Source organism: Petaurus breviceps, unplaced genomic scaffold (assembly GCF_028583685.1).
Source record: "Petaurus breviceps papuanus isolate PSGF00001 unplaced genomic scaffold, PetGlider_PUasm1.0 183, whole genome shotgun sequence".
In the NCBI taxonomy this organism is placed as follows: domain Eukaryota; kingdom Metazoa; phylum Chordata; class Mammalia; order Diprotodontia; family Petauridae; genus Petaurus; species Petaurus breviceps.
Window position 1 is genome coordinate 300,546 of NW_027185791.1, and position 27,365 is coordinate 327,910.

At 39.7% G+C, this 27,365-nt stretch overlaps 1 protein-coding gene and 2 long non-coding RNA genes across 9 annotated transcripts in view; 2 read left to right on the top strand and 1 right to left on the bottom strand.

Annotated features, from left to right (window-relative positions):
- The window catches only part of APC (APC regulator of WNT signaling pathway), a 151,289-nt gene extending 145,052 nt beyond the window's left edge, over positions 1-6,237 (bottom strand). The window contains exons 1-2 of one of the 6 annotated variants that reach the window (XM_069087769.1): positions 6,149-6,237; positions 5,828-5,840 (exon numbers count right to left, since the gene is read on the bottom strand). The gene's annotated coding sequence lies outside the window, so the exon portion shown is untranslated. The other 5 variants (XM_069087768.1, XM_069087767.1, XM_069087772.1 and 2 more) reach the window with 5 other exon arrangements.
- LOC138161026 (uncharacterized) lies at positions 1,925-27,149 on the top strand. Of its 2 annotated transcripts, none has more exons than XR_011168246.1 (2): positions 1,925-5,403; positions 26,279-27,149. It is a non-coding gene; the product is annotated as an uncharacterized lncRNA (long non-coding RNA). The 2 variants fall into 2 exon arrangements; XR_011168245.1 differs by having other exon boundaries at positions 26,778-27,149.
- Positions 17,080-20,120, top strand: LOC138161028 (uncharacterized). The gene is made up of 2 exons (XR_011168248.1): positions 17,080-17,385; positions 19,011-20,120. It is a non-coding gene; the product is annotated as an uncharacterized lncRNA (long non-coding RNA).
- Positions 27,150-27,365: the final 216 nt, after the last annotated feature.

Here is a 27,365-nt window from a genome sequence, read left to right on the forward strand (position 1 = left end):
AAAATATGTATCTTAATCTGGGCACCAGTATCAGTGTATTATACTTTAACTGACATTTTGCCGAATATTAATTTGGATTGTGAGTTATTAAGACCTGAATTCAAATCTTCCTGTGTGAGTTTATGTCACTCTACCTCTCTCAGCCTGTTCCCTCATTTATTAGGGAAAAACAAAGTGGGGGCGGGGGGGGAGAGAATACAGAATGGACCAGATTTCAAATCCCTTCCATCTCTGAATCTATGATCCTATGGAATTTCAACTGGGAATTGATAAAAGTTATTTAAGCATCTGAATTTATTAAGGCAAACTGAGCTACAGGAAAGTATTTAACAACTATAGCTTATTTTCTTTCATTTAAATTGAACATTGAAAAAAAATCTTCAATTCAATGAATAAAGAAGAGATGATGAAGACTTAATTTACTATGTAATAGAACATTTCAAATTTCTCACATTGACCTAGCTGAAAGTATATGTAATTTGTCTTTAAAAAATGCACCAACATGGGCGGCTAGGTGGCTCAGTGAATACAGCACTGGCCCTGGAATCAGGAGGACCTAAGTTCAAATCCGACCTCAGACACTCAACACAAAAACTAGCCATGTGACCTTGGGCAAGTCACTTAACCCCAACTGCCCTCCAAAAAAGAAAAACAAAAAAATACACCAACCACAGTATACATCTTACAAGTTTCAAGTTTAAACACATATTTGTTTTAAAAATAACTAAGTGCTTGCTATTAAAGAAAAATATACAGAAAACAAATTTGTTTTAATTAATAAAATTAGATACATACAAATTAAAATACATAACTGCCTAATACAGCATGGTAAAAATATAACCTAAACAGTCATAACTAACTACATTTGAGATGGATTACCTTACAATGATTTCACAAGCTTCAACTTTGCTTAATAAAGTTTTTATACTGCTGGAAAACTAATGTGAAAAAAAACAAAATAAATCACATGTTCATCTCCTAACAGCAAATTATTATTGTATATATAATATAGCAGAACAAATACTCAATATGGAATCAGAAGACTTGGATTCAAATCCTAGCTGTGTACAAGTTACAACCTGGGTGACTTTGGGCAATACAATTCATCTTTCTGGGCTTCATTATCAATTAATTAGATAATACACATTTAACATCATAGTACCAATCAGGGACTATGCAGGTGCTGGGGATACAAAGACAAAAAAAAAAAAAAGAAAGAAAGAAACAATCCCTGGTCTGGGGGAGTTTCTGTTCTAAAGGGGAAGACACGAACACATAAAGTAAGATGTTAATACTCAACATCTCAACTGACACTCACTTGCCTATTATTGGAGAGCAGAGCATTAAATTCCTCACAAAGTCTTCCCTCATAGAGGACTCAAAACTTTTCAGGTCACTCCATTTTCCATCAGCTGCCCTGGTTGGCTTCAACTTCATGGAACACCATGTGCCTGTGCCTAGTACCTCCAGGAGGATCACCCCCCTCCCCACTCCAGCTTTTCAGCTTCCTTTGGTGTGTTTTCTCTCATTAGACTATAAATTTCTTGAGGGCAAAGATTGTCTCTTTTTCTCATTTGTAACTCCAGCACTTAGCAAAGAGCCTGGTACTTAGTATGGTATGTACTTAATAGATGTTTACTGAATTGAATTGAAAATAAATACAAAATAAGCACAGAATAGTTTAATACAACATAGTTAGGGAAGGACGGTGCTAGCAACTGGTGGAATCAGTAAAGGCTTCTCATAGAAGGTGGTACTTAAAACTACATCTCGAATGAAGTAAGAGATTATACAAAGTAAAGATGAGGAGGGAATAAGAAAGGTACACTAGAATCTAAATCTACAGTCATATGATTTTTCTGAATATAAACATGAATTACTTATATCAACTAATAAAAATGCACTTTTTATAGAAAAAATAGATTAATCTTCCTGACTAGTCACCCAATCTATTTTAAGAAAAAGAATTTTTTGTCTTATACAAAACCAGAGAACCAGGATTAAAGTCCTAATTCTGCCAGTCACAATCTCCCTGGATTTCAGTGCTTTCTCACTAAAAAATGGATGTTAAACTAAGATCTCTCAATCCTACCATCCTATGAATGGACATGTAAATTGCTCTGCTTTAATAAACAACACTAAATAGAAATATGAAAAGTTCACAACAAAGGGCTTCTTCAAGTCTTGAAATACTATTTATTTATGACCCAGTGAATTTTTTTTCTAACACCAGTACTGTCCAAGACAAATCATTTTTATTTTTAACGCCACTCTTCCTTTTTACCACTGGTATACTAGACAGAACAAAGCTTTCAGTCTTTTGATGCATTTGGAAAAAGTCACTTAACCACTCCAGTCCTCAAATTAGTCTGTAACACGAAGAGATGAGACTAGATCTCAAAGGTTCCTTTCCAGATCTAATATTCTGTAACTCTGTAAGTATAAGGCTAATTAACCCAGAAGAGTTCTCAAATATGAAACTCTGCCCTGAGAATCACATATGAAAACTGACCTGCAAAATCTGCATGGAGTGCAGGGGGAAGAAAATCCTGCCTCATTACTCAAGACCAAAGTTAGAGAAAAGAGACTTATCAGAAATAATGTTGAGAGAACAATGAAAATCAACAGAAATTTCTTTCAGCCACATAATTGTCTTTTGAGAATTCCTGATTTACAATACAATCAGGGGCTCACTGTCAAATGCTCCGTTTCCAAGGTGGCATAGTGGGCAGTTTCGGAAGACCTGAGTTCAAATCCAGCCTCAGTCACTTACTTGCTATTCCCATTCTGGAGCCGGCCCTCATCACTTGTCTGGACTACTGCTTCGTTACAACTAAAATTCCATCTCCCAGCAGAAGACTTTCCCAACCTCTCTTAATTTTAGTGCTTTCCCTCTATTAATTTTTTACTATTTATTCTGTATAGAGTTTGTCTGTATATTTTTATTATCTCCCCATTAGACTTCAAGCTTCTTGAGGGGCTGTCTTTTGCTTCTTTTCATCCTCAGTGCCTGGTATAATGCCAGGCACATAATAGTCACTTAATGTTTAGTGACTGATTGACCCCTAGTTAAGTCACTTAACTTGTCTGCCTCAGTTTCCTCATCTGTAAAATAAGGGCTGTTTTGAGGATCAAATGAGATATCTATAAAGTAGGCTTCAAAAGGCATGGTAAGCACTTAATAAATGCTTCTTCCCTTCTCCTTAAAACCAGTAGTCATCCCAATGCAAGGGATTTCCAATGCACTCTTCATCAAAATCTTTACAGATACACTCTCATCCATAATCTCAGCCTATCCTCCCAAACTCTTATCATCTGTAAATAAAACAAGCATATTATCTGTATCTTCATCTTTTATCCAAGTCATTGGGATACACAGACACATAGACCACACACACACACACACACACACACACAGCATGGTGCCAAGGACAGCTCCCTAGGATCTTTCACTAGATCAGGGGTTCTTAACTTTTTTTGTGTGTCATGGGCCTCTTTGGCAGTTTGTTAAAGCCAATGAGCCCCTTCTCAGAATAATTTCATAAATCAGTGAAGGAAATGCAAAATTTTATTTAGAGGTTAGTAAAAACAAAGATGTAATTTTCCCATCCAAGTTCATGAACCTCCTGAAATCTGTCCATAGACTCTTTATGGATCTATGGACTTCCAGGGTAAGAATCCTCACTCTAGATTCTTCCGTTTGAGCTAACATAAACCCACTAATTACTACTTCTTAGGTCTGGTGATTCAACTCCTTCCACATCTTCCCATCTCACCACAAACATTGCATGAAAATCTTGCTGAAATCTAAATATACCAATCTATGAGTCTAGTAATTCTGTCAACAAAGAAATGAGGTCAATGTGGCATGAAATGTTTTTTTTTTTAAATCCATGCTGGCTTTAAATGATCATTGCTAAGAATTTTAATGACTTAGGGCACAAGGAATGAAGGTAGAGGGAATAACCTGAGGATCCAGTAATGTTCAAAGGAACTTGGATGGCCACTCTATGCAACTCCCAAAAGGGTGGTCTTCTATTCTCCTGTGTCGGTACCCTGTGGGACTGTTCTCTATGTAACCACAAGACCCTCTTCCAAAGAAAAACAAACAAACAAAAAAAACGGAACTCGCCCTAGGTTCTTTCATTGTTTCTGGTTCTACATGCTCATGAGAAAAAGATCCAGAAATCTGCCAGAAATAGAAGTCAGGCTCAATGGTCTATAAAGTCAAAGGCTCTGACTTTAAATTTTGCTTCTGATACTTTCCTGTGGGACCCTGGGTAGGTCACTTAACTTCCCTGGATTTCAGTTTCCTCATCTGTAAAAATGAAAGGATCAGAGATTAGATGGCCTCTGAGGTCCCTTCTAACTGTACTTTTGAAACTCAGGTCAGTACTAAGGATCACAGGATCTTGGAGCTAGACCTGGGTGGGGCTGCAGTTCATCTGGTCAGGGGCCTGGGGGGTCAAGTGATTTTCCCAATGTCAGACATAGGTGGTAGCATCAGTATTCCAACTAACGCCTCCAGAACCCAAGGGGAAGCACTCTTTCCATTAGACCGAGATCAGAGATGATGTTTCCAGTTTCTCTAGAAAGCACCTAACAAAGTCATCATGAAGTTAATTAATTAATAGTAGTGCTAGATGCCAATGAGTAACTTCCAAATACATTTGTGAAGAAAAATTGCAATTCATGTCCTTATTTCAAACAGTAGTCAAAACCTAATTACACAGACCAGGAGGAAGGGGGGGGGGAGCATGTGCTTCTAAATACAAATTTTATTAATGCTTCTGAATGCATTCTGGCAAGGTTTGGACAGGACCTTTCAAACAATTACTACAGATGGTTGCAAAAGGAAGAGGAGGGGGAAGAGTAGAGGAAAAGAGAGTAAGCTAAATTTAATAATATGTAGCAATTAACTAAAGACTGTCAAATAGTAACAAACAAGAATCGAAGCATTGTGAATGAAAACACTCCAGGGCAGTCCTTTAAAAAAAAGGATATAAAATAACCATGAAAACTTTAATGTGTAATCTAAATTAAGACTTAATATTATAAAAATGGTATCTTTAAATCTACTTGATAAAATCCTAGCAGTCCCCGATGACTTAGACTTGGGCTTAACCAGAACATGACAAGATTTCATAAGAGATGAAAGAAAACGAGTGCTCGCCTTGGCAAGGTTTACCATACATAGCCAGAAAGAGACGATTAATCCCGAGGAGGGCGAGAATCAGTTCCATCACAGTCATCAGAACTTGGGGAGAGTCCCGTCAGGTGGGAAATCCAGACTCCCCAGCGTTTACAAAAGCCGATGCGAACGGATCCTCCGCAACTGGCTGAAGGATTTTACAACTAGATGATCGACCTTTTCTTTGCGGATGGACGCTTTCTAACCAGAAAGTGAGTGAAACGGCCCAACCCGTACAATAGCCAGAAGCAAAAGGTTAAGAACCGGAACCGCGGGTTAAAGTCCTTTGTGCACCTGGGGGGTCCGGACCGGGGACTTGATTAATGTAATTCTAGGGGTGGAAAATCCCTTTACGCACAAAGAGATCGCAACCGTCCCGCGACTGTTCGGTGCGGGAGCGCTGCGGGCGCACAGGCGGATGTGTTTGTCAGGGCCGGGATCTGAACCCAGGGCCGGCAGACCCCCGGGACGGCTCTCGCTGCACCAGCCCGGGCCTGGGGAGGGTGGGAAGGGACAGAAGCGGCCGCACCAGGGATAAAGGGGCGCGGAGAAGACCCGGGGGGGGGGGGGCTCAGAGGAGGAGAGGGACCGAGCACAAGGAGAGGCGGGGAAGGGCGACCGGGCCGCCGCACTCACCTGCCGGACACTGGGCCCGCGGCCAGCGGGAGCGGCTGCGCCGCCGGGGCGCTCCCCCGGCTCGATGCAGCCCCGGCCGCCGCGGGAGCTCGGGAAACCGAAAGCGGGGTCCGGAAGGGAAGAGGGGCAGGAGGCGGCCGCGGAGTGGTGTCTGGGGAGGAGGACATAGGGGGGCGCTTGGAGCCCGAGCTCCCCCTCTTCCCTCTGTCCTCAAAGGTAGCCGACCCCGCAGCCCGAAAGCCCCATTCCTCCGGCTGCCCGGGGGGGGGGGGGGGGGGCTTCCCTCGCCCGTGGCACCCTCCCGGCCGCGGCCCGGTTTCCGGCGGTTTCACTCCGCCCCCCCCTCCCTACTTCGAGGCCGCCATCTTGTTTAAGGCGGGAGCAGCGCAGTGCGCATGCGTAGGCGGAGGCCGCTCCTCCCTCGCCTTATTCCATTCCCCCGCCTCGGTGCCCACGCCCCAAGACGTCCCCGAGGGGCGGGCCCCTTCCCCTACGTGCCTTCGCCCGGGCTCTGCAGGGTGCCGCTGGGGTCCCCGGGGCGGCTTTGGGAAGGCGAAAGGGCGGCGCCCCCTTTCCTCGCTAGCCCTCCCTGGCGCTTTGTGTGCCGGCGCTCTCCCCCCACGATCCTGTAGCAGAGTCCGCTCCCCGCTGGTGGTCCAGAGCTGGGTTCAAATCCTGCAGCCGCGTGCCCCAGCCCGAGTGGGAAACCTTTCTCCCGTCTGTAAAGTGAGGATAATAACAGCACCGACTTTACGTTGTGAGAATCCACCAAATGGCAAGTGCTTTGCAAATCTGAAAGCCTGATGTCCATGCTGGCTGTTATTATTGTTAGGAGCCAGGTGCAAACAGCTCCGCTGGGATCGCTTTTTAATTTTGTCCTGTGAGATGAATAGCTTTCCTTAACTTGGCCTTGACTGATCCAGTCGTCTATATGCTATCTGTTGGCGTCCTGTTGTGATTATAAGTCATTGCTTGTGTTCGGGCCTCCCCGTCTAGATTACGAACTCCTTGAAGTGAAGGACTGACTCTTATTTCTTTGGCATTCTGCCACCATGTTGAGAACTGTCCTTAGCACTGGCTCCATTCCTTGATTAGTCAATACAAGGAGCTTGGGACATTTACCTTAGACATTTCGTTTCAACTTTGCCACACTAACAGCATGACTTTGTATAACTAACAACTTTTCTGGGTCTAACTGTGCTTGACTGTAATATAGACCTGCTCTACTTGACCGTTGTGATAATAGATATATCGTAAAAGACTGACTACATTTCCCTCCTATCCCACCTCCCACTTGTTCTATTCTCTACATTGATCCTGTCCCTTTTCAAAAGTGGGTGCTTCCAACTTCCCTCCCCCCCAGCCTGCCCTCCCTTCCATCATCCCCCCTTTCATCCCCTTCCCCCCTACTGTCCTGTAGGGTGAGATGCCCTATTTAGTATGTTTGTCATTCCCTCCCTAAGCCAAATTCAATGAGAATGAGGTTGACCCATTCCATTTTGCCTTCCTGTTCTTCCCCTCCATTGTGACCATTTTCCCTTACCTCTTCTATATGAGATGAGATAGTTTACCCCATTCTGTCTCTCCCCATCTCCTCTCATTATATTCATCTCTCACCTCTTAATTTGACCTTTTAAGTATCATCCCTTCCTATTAAATTGGTCCTGTGCCCTATATCTATGTATACCTGCACACATATATATACACATTCACATATGTATTCATATGCCCATATGCCCTCCTATATAAACATATATGTATGTGTGTGTATATACATTTCTATTACCTTCAACTATTTTCATACTGAGAAAAGTTTCATCAGTTGCAATTATCATTTTTCCATGTAGGGATATAAATAGTTCAACTTTGATAAGTTCCTTAGGATTTCTTTTCACTGTTTACCTTCTCACGCTTCTCTTGCTTCTTATATCTGAATGTCAAATTTTCTATTCAACTGGTTTTTTCATCAAGAATGCTTGAAAGTCCTCTATTCCATTGAATGACCATATTTTCCCCTGAAACATGATACTCAGTTTTGCTGGGTAGGTGATTCTTGGTTTTAATCTCAGCTCCTTTGACCTCTGGAATATCATATTCCAAGTCCTTTGATCCCTCGGTGTAGAAGCTGCCAGATCCTGGGTTATGCTGATTGTGTTTCCACAATATTCAAATTGTTTCTTCCTGGCTGCTTGTAATATTTTCTCCTTGATCTGGGAATTTTGGAACCTGGCTATAATATTTCTAGTAGTTTTCTTTTGGGGATCTTTTTCAGGAGGTGATAGGTGGATTCTTTCAACCTCTATTTTGCCCTCTGGTTCTAAAACATCATTTTTAGATGTTTTAGAAAATAGCAATTTTCCTTGAGAATTTCTTGAAGGGTGATTTCTAGGTTCTTTTTTTGATCATGGCTTTCAGGTAGTCCAATAATTTTTAAATTATCTCTCCTGGATCTATTTTCCAGGTCAGTGGTTTTCCCAATGAGATATTTCACATTACCTTCTATTTTTTCATTTGTTTGGATCTGTTTCATAGTATCTTGATTTCTCATAAAGTCACTAGCTTCCATTTGCTCCAATCTAATTCTGAAGGAATGATTCTCTTCAGTGAGCTTTTGAGATTCTTTTTCCATCTGGCAAATTCAGCTTTTTAAGGCATTCTTCTCCTCGTTGCCTTTTTGAGCCTCTTTTGCCATTTGAGTTAGTCTACTTTTTAAGGTATCATTTTCTTCAGTCAGGTTGTTGTCTCTCATTTCATAATTTTCTTGCATCATTCTCATTTCTCTTCACAATTTTTCCTCCACTTCTCTTATTTGGTTTTCAAAATCCTCCTTAAGGTTCTCTATGGCCTGTAACCAGCTCATATTTTTCTTGGAGGGTTTTGGTCCAGGAGTTCTGACTTCAATGTCTTCCTCCTGTTCCATGCTTTGATCCTTTTTGTCCCCAAAATAGGAGTGTAAAGTTGGATTGCTGTGCTTACTTTGCTTGCTCATGTTGCCATTCTATTACTTGACTTTTGAGCTTTTTACCACAGTGGGACTCTGCCACCAGACAGGGGAGCTTTGTCCCAAACGCTGGGGTTTTCTCAGATGCCAAAGATATTATTTGGGTGCCCTCTCTGAAGCCTCCAAATGCTTTAGGAAGCTGGTCACACACCCCAGGACCTCTACCCTAGACTGCAATCCAGATCCAAGCAGGTTAAAGCAAGAGAAATTGCCCCTCATATTGGACTCTTGGTCCCCCTACAATCTGCAGGCCAGGAGCTGAAGCTGCCATATGGCAGTGGCTGCTTGCCACGGTGCCTCATCCACTTCTCACGGGGGGGAGGGGGGAATGAGGAGCGGGGGGAGGACGGGGTCAAAGGCTGACTGTACTCCCAAACTACCAGATCCCAAAGTCCACACTGCACTGACCTCTAACTTTGTCCTTAGCCTCTATGAGTTGATAATTCTGGAAACTGCCACAGCTGGTCATGATCTGAAGTCCCTCTAGCTGGGGCTGGTCAGATCAGCCCTGAGGCTAAAACCTCTGGCTCTCAGGGGGCTGAGGTCAGTTCCCAGAGTGCTGTGCCTTGCTGCTGGCCTGCTGGGCTGTCCTCAGTGGGAGGTTAGCTTCTCTGTGTCATTTTGTGGGTTCTGTAGCTCCAAAGTTTGTTCAGAGTCACCTTTTACATTAATTGGAGGAGGTGGGAGCAAGAGCCCCCTTGGAAGTCCTGTTTCTACTCTGCCATCTTGACCAGCTTACAACCTTATTGCACAGGCAAAACTTATATATAAGAAAAGTATAATTCATAATGCTAGGTAATATATTATTTCTCAAGTAGTATCAAATACAGACAAAAGTACTTTAAGAATATAGCAGAGGGGGGCGGCCAGGTAGCACAGCAAGTAAGAGCACTGGCTTCAGTCTTGGAATGACCTGGAGATTGAATCCCGGGCTCAGACACTTAGCACCCACCCAGAAACACCTGGCCATGTAACCTTGAGCAAGTTACTTAACCCCAATTGCTTAGGGGTGGCCAGGTGGCTCAGCGAGTAAGAGCACCGGATCCAGTGTCGGGATGACCTGTATTAAATCCAGACTCAGATACTCAGCACCACACCCAGAAATAACTGGCCATGTAACCTTGAGCAAGTTACTTAACCCCGATTGCTTAAAAAAAAAAAAAGAATATAGCAGAGGAAGAGATCACTGTGGATTAAGGATAGTAAAGGAAAGGGATGGAATTTAGGATATTACAGAATAGGAGGGGAGCTCAGAGATCATCCAATACAATGTCCTCATCTCATATGAAAGAAAATCTAAGCTTAGAAAGTGTTGTGACTTGCTCATAGTAATAATAATAATCACTAGAATTTGAATCCAGGTCCTCTGATTCTAAATCTAGCACTCTTTCTACTGCCCCATACTAAGCCTTAAAGAGTAGTTAGGGTCCAGATAGTCAGAGAGAATAGGCATAAGACATACGAAGGGAATGGTGTGAGCAGAGGTACAAATGTATAAGGGAGTAGTGATTATATCGCTTTGGCTCTAACAGAAGCTTTGTGCGTAGCAGTAGTGGAAGATAAGTTTGGAAAGGTAGGTTGTGGTCAGATTATAGCGTCTTGAATGTGAATTGTTCCAACAAGCTTCCTATTTATATAGGAATTTTACATAAGAATATCAACTTAATCCTGAGTTCAGGATACCATTTAAACTTTTAAACATATACTTCTTTTATCTTTCTTTGTTAAATTCTTAGTAAGCATAATTACTCCTCTCACTTCTCAATCCCTTCCAGTATGGCTTCCAAACACAAAACTCTACTGAATCTGGCAGTACCTGCATATATCCACCAAACTAGAGAGGGTACATCATAGCAGGAAAAGTAGTAAAGACAATCATATATTCACAGAAGAGAATGTCCAAGCCTCAGGTGACTAAATGTAAATGGAGATAGGTAGGTAATATGCAAAGAAAAATAAAGACCCTAAGGCAAGTAGATTTTTCCAAATAGGTCTCACACAGACTTAATAAGATGTGACTTTATAACTGGAGGATTACCCTGAGGGAGTTTGCTTTATTCAAAATGAACAGTAAAGGTAAAGGAGGTAGTAGAATAGCATGGTATATTACAAAAGTTTCCCCACGAGGAAAAATTTAGAACCAGAGGAGTAAAACATAACAAAGGGCATTTGAGTCAAATTTAAGGACAGCAGAAATGGACACACTGTTGTCATGGGCATTATGGTAGAAAGAATATATCTACACACCACAGAGGCTAGGCTAGTGCAGCAATTGGGGTTTGATAACCAATTGACATTCTAGGCTATGCAATTCAGAAGAAGAAACATTCCCTTTTCATACAGGGTACTAAACTAGGAAATTAGGAATATGCAGAGCTACTTTAGCTAGACTTAAATAATGAGTCATCAAGCATTGATTAAATAGCTACTATAAACCAGATAAGAAGCAGTTTAGGTCGGTGAATAAAGAGCTACCCTTTGACCTAGGAAGATCAAACTCCATTTCTGATATAAACTTGCTATTTGACCCTAGACAAGTCCTCTAGGCAAATCTAAGATTAGAAGCTTCAGAAAAAGTACCAGCTTGCTTTGGTAAAGGGAGTTCCCTCATCACAATACCAATCCCTATCTCTACCTGCCAGGCATTGAGGAGATGAAGACAAAAGTGGATGAATAGTCCCTGCTTTCAAGGAACTTACATTTATTGTGGGAGAAAACATGTATGTAGATATATAAAATATATACTATATATAATATACAAGGTAGTTGTGGGAGCTGAGGGTTGGCACTAGCAGGTTGGGGAAGAAGATCATGAAAGCCTTCATGTAGAAGGTGGCACTTGAATCCTGAAGGACATAAGGGATTCCTTCAGAGTGAGGAAAGAGCGCATTTCAAGGAATGGGTCACAGCAAGTGAAAAAGTACATAGATGGGCTGCATGTCCTATGTAAGGGGGCTGAGAGTGAGGAGGAGTGCCTACTGTGTACCAGGTATGTTAAGCACTTTGCAAATATTTTATTTGATCCTCACAATAACCCTGGGGGGATAGGTGCTGTTAATATCCCCATGTAAGTTGAGGAAACTGAGACAAACAGAGGTTAAGTGATTTGCCTGGGGTCATACTGCTAGTCAGTGTCTGAGGTCAAATTTGAATTCAGGTCTTCCTGACTCCAGCAGTGTTCTATCTACTGTGTTCCCCACCCCCAACTGCCTCTTTAAAAAAATACTTCAAAGATCCATCCCTTTCTCTTATTGGTTGAAGACATTCCATTCTAAACTGATTTGGGACCATCCTCTGTAGTTACATGTGGGTGGGTTTGGTGCTTAAATATAGAAAGAGTGAAGGGAACAAGCATTTTTATTAAGTTCCTACTGTGTATCAGATACTGTACTAAGAGCTTTACAAATGTCAAGTTTGGGAGGCAGAGCCAAGATATCAGAGTAAAGTCAGGGACTCCTGAGCTTTCCCCAATTCCACTCCAAACAACTTTAAAATAAATGCCTCAATGGGGGCGGGTAGGTGGCACAGTGAATAGAGCACTGGCCCTGGAGTCAGGAGGACCTGAGTTCAAATCCGACTTCAGATTTACTAGCTGTGTGACCTTGGGCAAGTCACTCACCCCCAACTGCCCTACCTTCCCTCCTTCAAAAAAAATTATGCCTCCAAATGAATTCTGAAGTGGCAGAACCAACAAAAGGTAAAGCGGTTTTCCAGCCGAAGTCAATTTCGAAGGTCAGCATGAAAGGTCGTCTGTCTCACTGGGATGGGATTGGAGAGCCTCGGCAAGCCAGCAGCAGGCCTGGGGCGACTGAATCTGTGGTGGCGGCTTCTGCACCTCTTAGCTCACAGACAGTAATGGAGGTACACAACTGATCAGAAGATCGCAGGGGACCTTTGCCATCACTGTGAGCAGGATTGTTGCACTGCCCACGCTCTGTTCCAGATCACAGTTTCAGGTCAAGGAGGAGCACCATGAGATGCAATCACCATGGTCAGAGCTCCAGGATCACTCACAGAACTGAACATAGGAGAACAGTGAGTGAACCTCTCCCCAGATTATACCAGATCTTGTTAACCAACTAAAAACCTTCAGGGCACATGTGAATCCCCGGCACCCAAGAAGTCCCACAGTCTCCATGGTCACCTGACTAAATTGTTTTCCAGAATGGTCAGATCAATTAACAGCTCCATCGACAATGCCAATCCTTCTACTGCCTCTCCCAATTTGGAGATCATTTCCAATTTTTGTCATCTTTGCCAATTTGCCGAGTGTAGAACCTGAGTTATTCTAGTTTGAATTTCTCTTTTCTTAGTAATATAGAATACTTTTTTTTACTATGGTTGATGAAAGCTTGGATCTTTTTCCCCTGAGCTTGCCAGTTTATCATCTATTAGAGAATGGGTCTTTTTCTTATATACTTGTAACTGTTTTCTCTGTAGGTCTCATGATGATTTTGATTGATAATGAACTATTTTTCCCTCTAATTTTAGCTTCATTGATTTTGTTTCTAGGAAAACTTTTCAAATGTATATATAATCAAAGCAGTCTGTTTTATCTCCCATGATCTTTTCTATTGCTTTATTCCTGGCAAAACTAGGCTCAGTCTTTTCATCTGATGATTTAGGTTCAATACTGGAACAAAATGAGACATTCACAGGTTATTCAGCAGTTAACAGGAGATTTACTTAGCATTAGAAGGAAAAACATATTCAACGTGGATATATACATCAATGGCACCTCAGATTGATTTAGCTGAATGAGCAAAGCTCCCTTGCCTGAGCTGCAAGTGATCATTGCAGCTCATCAGCCAAGCATCAAATTGCCTCTAGAGTACCTCACATCTGTTTTATGTTCAAGTGACCAGGAAGTGATGTCAACAGCTTTTTAAGCTTTTTAGCCTTTGAACTTTGAGTCCCCTGAATTAAGGGAAGAAATAAAAGACTTTCAGGGAAAATTTAGCCTAACTTGAATGGAGAAGTAGAATAATGCACCAAATCATGCTTTTGGGGGAGTCTGTTGATTCCTAGATTATCTCTCTTTGTCTTGTTTTCTGGGAAAGTTGTTACATTTTCTTCTAATTTTTTTCAGGGTTTTTTTTTTTTGTTTCAATATTTCTTGTCTCACAAAATCATCATGCTCTGTTTATTCTATTCTGTTTTTCAAGGAGTCAGTCACTGTAGCGGCAAGCACCCCAAGTCCTCAGGGTTTGCTGCCACCACAGGTTTCTGGATCTGCTTTGATAAAGGAAAGCAACTCAAAATGGGTTAACAAGTTTACTTTAATCAGTCAGATATGTATCGTTTACCTCGTTCAGGGGAAAAAGGTCAGCACCCCGAACTTCAGAATATACAGACAGTATTATCAAGACAGAAACAGATCAAGTACACAGCTTTCCAAACTGTGCAACCATACCAAACAACATCTGGGTTTCAAAGCCGGGGGGCTCTGGACAACAGCTAGCCCAGAGTTTCATCAAATCACAGAACACTTCTCAAAGTGAGCCCCAAAACAAAGCTACACATCAGGGCTTATATAGCCTTCTCCTGGCTCAGAGAATGTAACCTTTTGGACCCACTGGCCAATCAAAAAGTATCAACTAAAAAACAAGCCTCCCACCCCAGGCTCCAGGTGCACTTTAGCCTAGGGGCAGGGAAGATCTTTAAATTTGCATTTCCATTACAGTCACTTGAATAAGGTTTTCTGTCTTCTAAGTTTTTTTTCTCTTTCCATTTTTTCCCCTCTAGAGTTTTAATTTTACTTAGTATTTCACTTTTTAATTCTTGCTTCATGACTTCTGGCCATACTTATGGCTTTATGGCCAAACCATATTTTTCTCTGAGGCAATTGGGTGCTACATTTGCCCTGTCTCTTCCTATGGCTTCAGTGAAGACTTCCAGGGTGCTTGGAAGCCCCCCATGCAAGTTGGTACTACCCAGCCTCATCTTCTTATTCAGTGCTAACTGGAGTCAGAGGATCTGAATTCAAATCCTGCCTCTGATACTTACTATCTGTATGACCTTGATCAAGTCACTTAACTTCTCTAGGTCTCATTTTTCTCATCTATATTCTGTGTAGGATGGACTAGATAGTCCCTGTGAGGACCCTTCTAGTTCTAAATCTATCATCCTATGATCATTTTAAGATTTTTTGTAGTTTCATAGAATGAAATGAGTAAGATAAGTAGGAAATGAGAAGAAATTTGCAGGACGCTGTCTGCTTCTTCAAAGGGGAACACACAGTCTAGATGGTCTATACTGGAAGGCCTCAATGACGGCATAAATGGCACATCTGTCCAATTTGCAGATGTAGAGAACAGCTAGGGGGCATACCCTGGATTTGGTGTTAAGAAGATGTGAATTCAAATCTGGCCTCAGTAATATATTAACTGTGTGACCCTGGGCAAGTCACTTAACCTCTCTCAGCCTCAGTTTCCTCATCATTAAAATGAGAATAATAATAGTAACTACTTCCCAGGGTGGTCATTATTGACAGAGATAAAATGAGATATTTGTTCAAAGCATTGTAAACTTTCAAACTTAAAGTTCTATGTAAATGCTGACTGTGATGATGATATGCCATGATTCCTGGAGAGGGAAAGTTAACATGTTAGATTGACAGAGTTGGGATCCAGTTCAGTCCAGTAAGGCTTTGTTAAGCACATGCAATATGCTGGTGATACAAGACAACATGAAAAATAGCTTCTGCCCTAAAGGAGCTCACATTCTACTGATGGAAACAACATATAAACAGATAAGTATGTATGTATGTGTGTATGTATGTATGTATGTATGTATACATATATATGAAAAAGAGCTAGAGAGCACTAAAAACTGAGAATCAGAAAAGCTGTCCGATAGGAGGTAGGACATAAACTGAGACTTCAAAACCAGTAGGGACTTTAAGAGATGGACTCGAAGAGAGAGGATATTCCAAGCATGGAGGCTAAGTATGGAAAGTATGTAAAAAGTAGGAGATGGAATATAGTGTTTGGGGAACACCAAGTAGATAAGACTGTGATGGCAAAGGGCCATTGTTCTCTCATAAATACTTGGGAAAAATGTCTCCTAAATAAGATCCTGAGGAATGTGTAACGTTTCAGGATCTAGTCCTGTGCTAGGTCATAGAGATGAAAGGCCTAGGACCTGAGGTGGTACCAGCACCTGTCCTGAAATGGCAACTTTGCCCCATCTTAGCTCAGTGGCAATGGCTTTGTTGGGCAGGTCATTTAGTGAAATGATGAGTGTATATAGGCTTGTTAATCTTTTGAGCACTATATAAATGTGAGATGTTACTAAATTTCCTTTTTTCTATTCTACCTCCTATACCCGGAATAGCCTTACTCACCATATAATAAATTGTACTTCCTTCAGATTCCACTTGTTCTTTAAATCCTTTCAAATAAACCAAAAAATATAAGAGTGAGATGTCAGAGATGCAGTTTTTTTTTTCACTTCAAATGATAGGGGAAAGCAAATATTCCATCTGTGCAAAAATGGATAATTAGCCAAGTCTGATTCTCAGACAGCTGGCTTTTAAATGAAAATGAATCTAGTAAAGCCTCTTTTAGTTATTCTCTTTGTGAAAATGCTAAATTCTTCTTGTGTTCTTTAAAATGCCACCACCAAATTGTTTAGGCCTCTAATACTAAAATCTTAAAGAGGATTTTTGAGTATTAATTCATTAAAGATTATGTTTCTAAATATGAATTATAAAAGGTATTTCATTGAACATGATTCCTTAAGAGAAAAGAACACTTAAATACAAAGTATTATTGAATAGAATGAAAGCATGTGTATATCTTCTTTAAACTCTGAATCTATCACATATGTGATCTGACTATTAAAATTAGACACCCAGGCCTGCCAAATATAGTAAATAGGAGGTCAGGCAGACACCATATGATAAAAATAAAAACAATATCTGTTTTATTAATTATCATTGAAAACAGGAAAGAGAAAATGATCAGTCCTTCAACATAACAATGCTTTCTTGCTGCAAAATGACTCTGGGTTATCCCCATCTTAAAGTCACTCCAGCACATTAGGGGAAAAAAAAATGTAATCTTTATATAAGAAAAATATATTGCCCTCAAAGACAGGTTATGTAAAGGTGACTCCATGATTATGGGTCTCCAAGAAGAAAATAACAAGTCCAAACCTGAACACCCTAATACAAAAAGTAGAAGAAAGGTGCTAACACAGAACTTGCCAGTTGAAAGAATCTACAGATTACCTCTGGGTGGGGGTGTAGGGGGTGGAAACCTATGTTGCAATTACTAAGGCAATAGTTAATAATTCTAGTGACAAACAAGCAATCCATCAAGTGACTAGAAGAAAACCCTTCAAATATAAAGGAAAGGACATTTGAAGAATGTAAGATTATTCTACACCCAGCAGACATTTCATAAGAACAGTTGAAATAATGTCTTTCAAGGGACAAAAATGAAAATGGTGGAATGATTAGGTGACAAAGGTAAAAGCAGAATATTGATAGAAGAACAGATGATGGAAAAGACCTGAAACACTATGGATTAAACATCACAACACCTGCTTACAGGTGAATCAGGTTTTTTGTTTTGTTTTGGTGGGCCTAAATTACATTATGGCAGGGTGCATAAAAGGGGAGAGGGGAAGTAGAAGGTCAAGAGGAATGTGTGATAAGCATTAATTAAGTTGATTATAAAAAATGAAGGAAAATAACTACTGTAGTCTCTGAGCAAGAAGAGAGTGCAGGACAGTAAGTGAGATGGTAAATGGAGAGATTGAAATAGGGAGAAGGAAACAAGGCAATCTTGATTCAGTGGTGGGAGGGAATCCTGCTGAATATCACTCACATAAGGATTGGAAGAGGAAGATGTTCTGTAATGGGAGATGGGGACTTTATAGTATATATAATCTGCAGGGATATTGTGCCAAAGAGACCACTACCTATAAATGTTGTGCTTCCATGGATAGCATCTCACCTCATAAAAAGGGAAATCAGAGTTCCTGGGGGTGACCAACATGCAAAAGGATGGGAGGGCAGGGACCCAGAGAAATGTCATGTTAAATGAAGACAAAATAATTGTGGGAAGGGCAGATGGTACACTACCTAATCAGGGACTCAGGAAAATTCCTACCATGCATCAATACTTAACAGTAGAAAAAAAATTGAGGAGGCAGCAAAATCCATAAGAAAATAATATAGAAATTATTTAGAAGAGGAAACTGAAAACAGGTACCTTAGAAGTTTCAGTTCCATGAGGAATGCAGAGATTTAAAAAGGGGATAATAAGTAAGTATAAGGGTTGTGAGTCTAATAGAAGTAGAATAAGAGAAACATCTTTTTTATTCAAAAAAATGCAGAAAATGAGGGGGGAACTAACAAGACAAGTTGAAGAAGAGGGAAAGGAATTTTACTCAATTATTTACCTGAAAAAAAGGAGATGAAATTAGATAATGAGTATCATGTTTCAGGGGAAAATGTGGTCATTCAGTGGAATAGAGGACTTTCAAGCATTCTTGCTGAAAAAAACAGAGTTCAATACAAAATTTGAAATTCAGATACAAGAAACAAGAGAAGCTTGAGAAGGTAAACAGGGAAAAGAAATCATAAGGAACTTATCAAAGTTGACCTATTAACATTCCTTACATGGAAAAATGATAATTGTAACTGATGAAACATTTCTCAGTGTAAAAATAGTTGAAGGGAATAGAAATATGTGTGTGTGTGTGTGTGTGTGTATATATATATATATGTCTATATCAGAGGGTATGTGGGTATATGAATACATATGTGAATGTGTGTATATATGTTTACAAGTATACATAGAGGGAACAGGAACAATTTAATAGGAAAGGATGATACTTAAAAGGTGAAATTAAGAGGTGAGGGAAGAATGTAATGAGAAGAGATGGAGAGAGACAGAATGGGGTAAACTATCTCATGTAGAAGAGGCAAGGAAAAATGGTTACAATGGAGGGGAAGAAGAGGAAGGCAAAAGGAAATGGGTCAACCTTATTCTCACTGAATTTGGCTCAGGGAGGGAATGAAATACACACTAAATAGGGTATCTCACCCTACAGGAGAGTAGGGGGGAAGGGGATGAGAGGGGGGATGACAGAAGGGAGGTGTGATAGTAATGGCAATTAAAGATTCCCCTGTATTGGCTTGGTTTTCAAATTGATTGTATTAAAACCCAGAGCTTGTTAATCCCACCTGTGGGATGAACTTTTTGATGTGAAAAGAAAGTCCTGACTGGGAGGAGCTGGTGACGTAGATTTGGAGAGACAAGAGAGAGGCGGAAGTTCTTTTTGGAAGCAGCACCTCGTGTAGAGGGAGAGACTAAGAGATTGCTGGTGGCCGCTTTGAATTGCCCTGGACTTTTGAGACCTGCCCCCTGAGCTGCCAAGGACTGAGGAGACATGGCTGTTTTGCTGGTACTTTGTCTGTCTGTTTTGATGTTATTTTGCCAGATTTGTCCACTGGTGAAAGACTGTCCTGTTGAAGAAGTCCTGGAACCTGGCATTTGGTTAAGAAGGCCTGAGACTGTCCTGCAGACAGAGAGTGAATACTGTCCACTGGTGAGGGACAGTACTGTTGTTGCAGGGGTCTGGAGACTGTCCGGCAGACAGAATGAATACTGTCCACTGGTGAAGGACAGTGCTGTTGTTGCAGGGGTCTGGGAGCCTTTCTGTTGGTTCAGAAGCCCTGAAGAAGGATTTTCTTGTTGTATGTTTACAGAAATCCTGGGAGAGGGCTTTGCTAATGTGTTCAGGGGTTCTAGGACTGTTCTACAGACAGAGGATAAATTCATGAAGGGACTGGCAATGTATCTTATGGCCTTGCTAAGCCTTGTCTCCCCAGGAACTAAGATTGCTGAGAACTTGCCTCGTGTCAAGATGAAGAAAAGACCTCCATTTGGGTATTAAGTGCTGTGTTTAAACTTGATGTAACTCTGGGGTAGATTCAATTGTGATCCAGGGGTGGGGAACTTTTGACCTTTTTGTGTTCTATGGTTGAGCAAATGAATGTATTTTACTTATGTTTGGAAACGAATCTCCATTTGAGAAGAGGGGCTTTGTGGTGGACTTAATTAAGGTATAGCCTAGGGGTGGAGAAGTATTTGGAACAGAGACTTTGTAATTGATTGAATGATTGGAAAGTCCTGGGGTGGGGTAGGCCTTGGAGATGATTTAATCACACTTAGTAAATGCTGTATTTTGAATGATGTCATGTTTTGATCTTCTCTGTTCTGGGTTTGTTACTGAATAAAATAGAGAGCACCTATGCTGGTATTTTGAACCTGGGAAGTTGCCTTTCTTTTGGCATTACATTTACAGGAGGGCAGGCTGGGGGGAGGGAAGTTGGAAGCACACACTTTTGAAAAGGGACAGGATCAAAGTAGAGAATAGAACAAGTGGGAGATGGGATAGGAGGGAGGGAAATATAGCCAGTCTTTTCAAATATATCTGCTATGTTAATGTTTTGCATTAGCTATACATGTACAACCTTTATTGAACTGTGTATCTTCCCAGTAAGGGTGGGTGACAAGGGAGGAAGGGAATTAATCTGGAATTCAAAGCTTTAAAATAAAATGTTTAATTTTATATATATATATATATATATATATATATATGGACTTTGCCAATATAATAAAAATGACAATCCTACCTAAATTGATTTACTTATTCAGTGCCATACCAATCAAACCAGAAAATTATTTTAAAGAGCTAGAAAAAAATATAACAATTCATCTGGAAGAACAAAATGTTAAGAATATCAAGGGATTTGATTTTTAAAAATGCAAAGCAAGGTGGCCTAGCCATACCAGATTTCAAACTATATTAAAAAATTGCAACCATCAGAACTATCTGGTACTGGCTAAGAAATAGAGTGGTGGATCAGTAGAATAGAGTAGGTACACGAAACACAGTAGTAAATGACAATAAAAATCTAGGGTTTGATCAATGCAAAGATCCAAGCATCTCAGACAAGAACTCACCTTTTGACAAAAACTGCTGCGAAATCTGGAAAATGGCATGGCAGAAACCGAAATCTTACACCATATACCAAGATAAGGTCAAAATGATTACATAATTTAGACATAAAGGGTGATATCATAAGCAAATTAGGATAGCAAGGAATAATTTACCTGTCAGATCTAGGGAGAAGGAAATAATTTATGTCCACACAAGTGAGGGAGAGCATTATGAGAAGTAAAATGAATAATTTTGACAATATTAAAAAGTTTTTGCACAAAAAAAAAATCAATGCAACCAAGATTAGAAGGAATGCCAAAAGCTGGGAAACAATTTTTACAGTGAATGTCTCTAATAAAGGTCATACTTCTCAAATAAATAGAGAAATTAGTCAAATTTCTAAAAATACAAGTCATTTCTCGATTGATAAATGGTCAAAGAATATAAATAGGCAGTTTTCAGATGAAGAAATCAAAGCTATGTATAGTCTTATAAAAATGCTCTAAATCAGCACTTCTTAAATTATGAGTCAGGATTCTATATGGGGTCATGAAAAATTTGGCAACAGTAAAAGGTTTCTGAACACACAACCAAAAATTAATTCAAAATCAAATGTGTAATGAATCTGAGGTGTTTCTGGCAGTGCTTGTCATGATGTATTACACAATATCACTGCAACCTTGCTTCTGAACACAAAGCATACATACTTTGCACTGCACATGCCCTCAGGCCACACAACACCAACAAATGTTACTGAAACTTAAGAAGGGGTTGTGAGTTGAAAAAGTTTAAGAAGACCTGCTACAAATCACTATTGATTAGAGAAGTGCAAATTAAGAAAACTCTGGGGTACCACCTCAAACTTATAAGATTGACAAATATTACAGAAACAAAAAATGATAAATGTTGGAGAGGATGTGGAAAAATCAGGACATTAATGAATTATTGATAGAGTTGTGAACTGATCTAACCATTCTGGAAAGCAACTTGGAACTATAGCCAAAGAGCAAACTGTTCATACTCTTTGACCCAAGCAATACCACTACTAGGTCTGTATTGCAAAGACATCATAAGAAATGGAAAAGAACCTATATATATATATATATATATATATATACACACATACATATATGCAAACACAAAAATATATATATATATATATATATATAAGAAATATTTAGAGTAGATCTTTTTGTGGTTGCAAAGAATTGGAAATTGAGGGAATGCCCATCATTTGGGGAATGGATGAGCAAGTTATGGTATATGAATGTAATAAAATGCTATTGTGCTATAAGAAATGACAAGCAGGATGATTTCAGAAAAACCTGAAAAGGCTTACATGAAATGTAATGTGAAATGAGCAGAACCAGGAGAATATGGTACATAGTAATAGCAACATTGTATGACTGACTTAGCTCTTATCAGCAAGACAGTGATCCAAGACAATTAAAAAAAAACTCGATGGAAAATGCTATCTACATCCAGAGAAAGAATTGATGGAGTCTGAATGTAGATCAAAGTATACAATTTTCACTCTTGTGTGTGTGTTTTTTTCCCTTTTGTTCTGTTTCTTCTTTCACAACAAGACTAATGTGGAAATGTGTTTAACATGGGTGCATATATACAATTGTATATATCAAATTGCTTACCTTCTTAACAAGGGAGGGAAAAAGTTTAGAACTCAAAATTTTATAAAAAATGAATGTTCAAAATTGTCTTTATATGTAATTAGAAAAAGTAAAATATTGTTTTAAAAAATTAAAACAAAGCCAGAAGAAATAAGAAGAATTGTCAGGTCCTATTTTACACAAATATATGCTAACAAAATTGGGAACACACAAGAAATAGAGGAATACCTTCAAAAGAAATCTTAATACAAACTCAGAAAAAGATATAAAACTCCAAAGGTGGGGAGGGGGGAACACTCCTGGTACTGATAATTCACACATAATGCTATTACATTTTAAAAGAACAATGAGTAGCAATACTACACAAATTATTCTCAAAAACTGAGAAAGCACTTTTGTTGTTGTCGAGTTGTTTTAGTCATTTCTGACTCATTGTCATCCTATTTAGGGTTTTCTTGGCAAAGATACCAGAGTGGCTTTGTCATTTCCTTCTCCAGCTCATTTTAAAGATGAGGAAACTGAGGCAAACAGGGTTAAATGATTTGCCCAGGGTGTAATGGTAATGGAATTTAAAGATCCCCTTGTATTGGCTTGGTTTTTGGGTTAAGTGTTAAGACCCAGAGCTTGTGAACCCTACAGTGGGATGGATTTGTTGACGTGATGAGAAAGGGCTGAGCTGAGAGGACCTGGTGAGGTGGATAGAGAGAAGCCTAAGCAGAGAGAGGCCAGAAGAACTGCTGGGAGAGAGAGAAATGAGAACTGAGGACTGAGCTGGGAGGAATCATGACTGTGGTGCTGGTATTTGGTCTGCCTGTTTTGATGTTACTTTGTCAGATTCATCTGCTGATGGAGGATGTTGCTGTTGTTGCAGAAGTCCTGGGGCGTTGCTGTGGGTTCAGAAGCCCTGAAAGAGGATTTTCTTGTTGTATGTTTCCAGAAGTCCTGGAGGAGGGTCTTGTTGATGTTTTCAGGGGTCCTGGGACTGTACTGATGATTTGTGCTAATTCCTCAAACCTTGTTGTTGGTTCTAGGTTGATTTCACAGGCAGAAAGTGAATTGATGAGGACATTAGCAATGTGTATCTATGTTGTTTCTTTGTTAAGCCTTGTCTTCCCAGGAAGAGAAACTGCTGAGAACTTGCCTTGGGTCAAGATGAAGAAAAGAACTCTCCTTGGGTATTGAATGCTGTGATGATATTGTAACCTAGTTGTGACCTAGGGGTAGGTGGCCTTTGTGTTTTGTGACTGACCAAATGAATGTACTTTGTGATTGGAAACTAATCTCCAATTGAGACTATCCAGGGGTGGAGTGCTTTGACTTTAGTACTTTGTGATTGAGCTAAGGATTTAAGACTTTGTGATTGACCAAATGAATCTACTATCTAGGGGTGGAGTCCTTTGACTTTTGTACTTTGTGATTGAACTGAGAATTTACTAAATGATTGATTTACCCTGTGTTTTGCTTTTCTCTTTTCTGTAAATATTTTGCCTTAATTTGTTACTGAATATATGGAGAGTTACTAAGCTCCTAATCTGAACCTTGGATGTTGCTTTTGCTTGGCATTACACAGGGTCATGCAACTATTAAGTGTCTGAGACTGGATTTGAACTCAAATCTACCTGAGTCCAGGCCCAACACTCTCTATTTTTCCACCTACCTGCCCTAAAAAGGCACTTTGACTACTTTAATGAGACAAATGTATTCCTAATACTTAAAACCAGGGAAGGATGAATCATAGGACATTTATAGACTCCAATATCATTAATGAATATAGATTCAAATTTTTAAAAAAATATATCAAGTAGACTATAGTAATTAAACCAATAAATTCAACATGATTTATACCAGGGATATAAGGATGGTTCAACCTTAGGAAAATATTTAACAATTTTAAAAACAAAGACTCCAACCACATGATTATCTCAATAGATGTAGAAAAGAAACTTTTAGAAAGCAAAACTCAAAAATACCTACAAATCATTGACATAGATCATAATAATATCATAGAATTAGAGAATTTTTTAATATCATAAAACCTATCTATCTAAAACCAAAAACAAGTGTTAGATGCAATAGGAACACATTTTAGTACATGAGTAAAACAAAAATGTTCATTCTCCTTAATATTATTTAATATACTTCTAGGGTTGCTGATAATAGCAGCAAGACAAGGAAAAGAAATTAAAAATGTGAACATAAGCAAAGAAGAGATAAGTATCATTATTTACTCATAACATAATGGCTTACTTAAATTCAAAGGAATCAGCAAAGATATTAATTGAAAAAATAACTTCAGCAGAGTTGTAGTTTACAGAATAAATTCATAAAAATAAATAGCATTTCTTAATAACAAAATCTAAGTCAGAGAAAGGAAAATACTGTTCAAAATAGTTATAAAATGTATAAAATAGTTGGGGATCAATCTACTAAAGCACATAAAATATTTATATAGATTCAATTGTAAAGTGCTCCTTATAGAAATAAAGAACAATTTAAATGGCTGGAGGAATATTCAGTGCTCATTGCTGGGCCAGGCCAATACAATAAAAATAATAACACTATGAAAGTTAATTTATAGATTTTAATACTATATCAATCAAACTATCAATTAACTTGTAAAAATAAACAATCTAGATAACATTTTTTAGGTACTTATGAAGTTTTTTAAAGAAAATCAAATCAGATAACATTTTTCAATACTCAAAAATGAGCGTTTCACCAAATATTCCAGTTACCAGTACTCAAAAATAGCAAATAAAAAATGGGGGGGGGATAATTGTTTTTATTGTTAAGTGAGTCATCTTAAATTCCACATTATCTCATATCTAGTCTGTTGTCAAGGCCTGTCAATTTTACTTTTGCAACATTTCTCAATACCTCCTCCCTTCTCTCCTTCGACACTATCATGACTCTAGTGCAGGTCGTCATCACCTCAGCCCTGGATTATTATTGCAATAACCTGCTTGTGGGTCTGCATGCTTTAAATCTCTTCCCCAACTCCAATCCATCCTCCATTCAGCCACTCAAGTGATTTTTTTCCTAAAGTACAGGTCCAGTCACGCAACCCTCCTACTCAGACTCCAGTTACCTCCAAGATCAAATACAAAATGTTTTGTTTGGTATTCAGAACTGTTCATAACCTAGCCCCCTCCTGCTTCTCACAGCTCCTTATACTTTACTCCCCAAGACATACTCTTCAAGCCAGTGACACTGGCCGCCAGGCTGCTCCATGAACACTCACTCCATCTCTCAGCTCCAGGCATTTTCTCTGGCTGTTCCCCATGCCTACAACAGTCTCTCTCCTCCTCCCTCTCTGACTACTGACCTCCCCTAAAAAATCTTACCTTCTGTAGGAAGCCTTCCCTAACCCCTTTTAATTCCAACACTTTCCTCCTCTCAATCATTACACATTTACATATTTGTGTGTGTGTTTTCTCCTCCGTTAGATGGTAAGGTTCATGAGGGCAAGGACTGCTTTGCTTCTTTTTGTGTCCCTATTGCCTGGAACAGAGCAGGTACTTAATGTATGTTTATTGGTTGATTGATTGAAGTACCATGACAACCTATCTTTTGAAATGAAAGGCCCATTTTTATTCTCCGGAATTTCCTAACCTCTTTTGGCTAATTGCCTCACCCAAGACCAGTTAGTTGCTGTCCTTTGTTCTCTAAGAGGACCAAAATGACATTACTATGCTAGAGTCAACTCACAGTGTGTGACTGTGGCTGATCAGACCAGTATGAGCTCAGAATGTGCTCCACAGATGGGGCACAAATGATCCATGTGAACATTTGGGGCGGATTCTCTCAATTTACGTATCCTGCCATTTCTTTTGAAATACTTCAATTCTGCTTTGCCCACAGAGCACAGCATCTTCTCTGATGAGGGCATGCCATCCTGGGCAGTCCTGTGCCAGTGTCTCCTGCCTCACATAATTCCAAAGTTCTTAAAGAGAGACCTTGAGAGGGTCCTTGTATCATTTCTTCTGAACACCATGTGAACGTTTGCCCTGTGTGAGTTCTTTCTGCATTCCACCAGGTCATATGGAAGAGACCAAGGAGACTGCTTCCTAAACATCATGATGATGTTTATCAGAAGGACCCCGCTTCCCAATTTAAACATGTGAAGGCATTCTGATTGTTTCTGCATCCCTTTCCTCATGATGAAACGAGGTGTTTTTGCTTGTCTAATGAGCTAGAACTAAGAATCAGACAAAAGATATTCATAGAAAATCCTACTTTCTTCTCTGGCTATAATCAAGGAAAAGATCTGCTATAAGCTTTTGTGTAGGTAGAGAGGCCTGAGACCTTAGCCTCTTTTGTTTTTTTTACCTTATTTGAATTTGATATCTCTTGCTTTTAGGAGAAAACTATTGGACTAAGCTGTGACCTTGTAAGCTTTGAAAGGTGAGGAGGACAAGATACCAGAGGTCCAGGAACTGTATTCCATGACAATTTTATAAAAAGCTAAGCCTAGTAATGAGTGAAGTCTCTAGCTGTCTACTTGGCCCAGCACAGAAGTGGATCAAAGGCAACCAAGAAGGAGTCAGTATCCGTTCATCCATTAGCTAGGTCATATTTGGACTTGAGCTTGGTGGGGTGAATGCTGTATAGAAACTGCTTTAAGTGTGAGCCCACTTTCCTCCAGGACTTTGGGGAGAATGTGCCCCTGGCATTGAGGAGAATTGTTTGTACTTCTGTTCTCATATATGATCAATAAAATTTTCATGTAAAAGTGTGTTGATTCTAATTGGCTGGTGATAACGAATCCCTGGAGGTTACGGGACACTAATCACTGGATATTAATATTGGGAATTAGGGGAGAACATACAGAACTGGTTTCTTTAGATAATGGCCTTAGAGAAAGATAATCATGCACTGCTCAAGGACATCCCTAGGACCCCCAACGGGGAGATGTAGCCATGCTCAGGGACCCATCTTATCGGTGAGA